We start from the raw sequence: 2,913 nt of genomic DNA on the forward strand, positions 1-2,913 counted from the left end.
AAAATTTAGAAAAAATATATAATAATAAACAAAATAATAAAATGGTGTAGAAAATTTTGGGAATCAAATAAACATATGATAGGCATATTGTAAATTGTGACAATTGAATTTATTATATAATTGAATAAGTACACGTCCAGTTAATTTCTTTAAAAACGAATGTATGAAAATTTACTAGATTAATGTAAGCAAATTTTTCCGGGGAAATACAAACAAGGTTAAAAGATGAAATTACCCTCGGAACCTAAATGAATAACCATGCAGGCCAAGCAAGAAAAGTTATTAGCAATTTTGACAATAGGAACCGAGGGGAAAAACAAACAATGGGAGAATCTGGAATTGAGTGGAAGTAAGGCTAAACAAAGCCTGGGCGGTGATCAAATAATTGCCAAAATAATTGGGCGGTGATCAAAGATGAACCAAAGAGAAATCAGCTGCCGAAATTGCCAAAACTTTGGTCGGTGACGAACATCCACTAACTTTTGCTAAATCAGCTGCCAACAATTGGGCGGTGAATGAAAGAAAACTGAAGAGAAACATCTGCCAATAGCTTGCCAAATCCAAGCGGTGACCGAGTGAAACTAAAGAGAAGTCATTTGCTAGTTTGGGCGGTGGTGCATTTGCTCAAGAGGAACTAGGTAGCATTGCCTTTCTTTCTTTCATTCAAGCTCTACAAAACAACCGAGAGGAAAAGGAGGAAACTACCTGCTAAAATTTGGGCGGTGACTGAGAGAAAACAAGAAAGGAAAACAAACCACGTTCCATTCACTTCCTCTGTTGGCTAAAACCGAGAAACAACAAGAAGGAAAAACGGAAAACCTCTCTTACCTTCTACAACCATGAACACCAGCCAAGAAACAAGAGAAACTCCAGCTCATTTAACCAAAGGAATAGAGAGAGAAACAAAAGAAAACCAGAAATCTTGTTCCAGTCTAAACCGTGAAGAGACAATAGGTAATTAACTAAGCTCTTCTTCATTTTCCTGCTATGCTTGGTTAATAATGCCTTAGGATGAACTAGAACTGAGAAAAGAAGGAATTCACTGATAAAAGTTCTTCAAAGCTGGAAAATTCTGTTAAAAGTTACTGCATGCTACCCGATGATGAAAAGCTGCAATTTTTGGGTCATTTCTCCTTCAAAATCTGTTAGATTATGTCTTCATGCATTATATATGTTTCATAGTTTACATATCTTGACATGAGTGCAGTACTTGACCTGAACTCAAGTGGAATGAGTGTAAAATATGAAGAAACTTTGCTGAATTTCTGTTTGGACACTACATGAAGGACCGATAGGATGAAGCTGGAAATTTCCAGCTTTTATCTCCAGAAAATTTTGTTAGTTTAGTTAAAAACTCACTTCATATAACTGTTATCTACCTAATCCAGTCATGCATGTGTTATTTGAGAAGTTAAAAGCAAGAAAAAATTGACTTTAAAGCAATCTCAAAAGCTGGAACTTTAAGCTGAATTATTGACAGCAACCTGATGAAGTTCTGTCAACTCCATCCGAGAGGAAAAACTGGATAGGTGGCTTACCATTTGAAAATATGGAACCATTTTCACTTAAGAATTCAGGTTATATGTTCACACCTTGGTGCTATCTGAGAATTAAAATAGAGTTGTAACATGTCATACAGGCCTTAAACCTCAACAAGCAAGACCAAAATAAGTGGGAACTAAAGTGAACATAACAAGACAAGTGCATTCGGCTGATTGCAGGTTGGTTGGCCGAGGGAATTAAGCAGGATATGTAACCTGTTGTTGCTAATTCTGAAACGCATACTAATGAACACATGAAAGACATGTTAGTTCTTAACCTTAACAGGTAGGTGCATTGGAAGTCAGAAACTCCAGGAAGCTCAACTAAATTATAAAAAAAGGAAGCTGCTACAATCTGTTATGATACTAAGGGGAAGGAACTCGGCTTTTGGAGCAGCTTTTCTTCTAATTTCTGGTTCTGTGAACTTCCACAGGTGGAACTAAGGTTGCCCTGTGGTTCAGTGACTACAATTCCACAGGTGGAACTAAGGAGGGAGCTGTGAATTAGAATGCTGAAGTACATCATGGCTGCGGGGAAAGGAGTCTTGAACAGCTTCTCCTTTGAGTTTAGTGCAGAAATTTTCTACGATCTGACTAAGGCTATCCTATAGCTTAACAAACATGATTTGTTTATCTAGTTGGAGCATGAAATTGAAAGGAAGGATTTGAGGGAAACAATGAATGCTGGACCTGTGCATTGCTAGGAAGTTGCATTTGGTTTAAACAGAACTTATTGTTGTCTTGTTGAATTTATGTGTTAATAGTACATGTTATTTGATTCAACTTCAGCAGGGACAAAATAAAAACTAAGTGATCAATATTTTAACCAAGTAGAAGATGAAATATTGATGAAAACTATGAAGTATATTGCTAGAACGTGAGTTGACAGCTGATATAGTAATAAAGTAAACTTCTATAATGTTTTGGAAACTTTAAGGCAACTTATTATAATTAAATATATAAGAAGGTTACTAATCACTTAATCTTATCTTCAAGAACATTTTAAAGACCCTAGAACCTAAGGGAGGCTGGTATCGCGAAACAAAACTTAATTTACAAACAACTTAGAGTTTAGTTGAGTTAAAAGGGAACAAATGGAGTGTTTATAAGCCATAATTAATGAATATTGAATTGAGAAAGATATATTCCTGATTTAAATATTATACAAAGATACAAACCTGGGAAAAATGTATAATTCTTGGTTTGAAATGATAAAGTTAATAAATTTTGAAATAAAATGTAAAATAAATATTAAATATGTTATATCTTGTATTTTAAAGCTAAAACTTGACTTTAATAGTTTAAATCATAAAATAATAAATGATAAGTGGTCATCTATGAATTGAATATTCACTCTAGAGTTATAAACTTG

The 2,913-nt window shown here is 34.5% G+C and overlaps 1 long non-coding RNA gene across 1 annotated transcript; it reads left to right on the forward strand.

Annotated features, from left to right (window-relative positions):
- Nucleotides 1-310: 310 nt before the first annotated feature.
- On the forward strand, nucleotides 311-2,324 carry LOC140005344 (uncharacterized). The gene is made up of 2 exons (XR_011813168.1): nucleotides 311-954; nucleotides 1,976-2,324. It is a non-coding gene; the product is annotated as an uncharacterized lncRNA (long non-coding RNA).
- The last annotated feature ends 589 nt before the right edge of the window (nucleotides 2,325-2,913 follow it).

Source organism: Coffea arabica, chromosome 4c, assembly GCF_036785885.1.
Source record: "Coffea arabica cultivar ET-39 chromosome 4c, Coffea Arabica ET-39 HiFi, whole genome shotgun sequence".
Taxonomy (NCBI): Eukaryota; Viridiplantae; Streptophyta; class Magnoliopsida; order Gentianales; family Rubiaceae; genus Coffea; species Coffea arabica.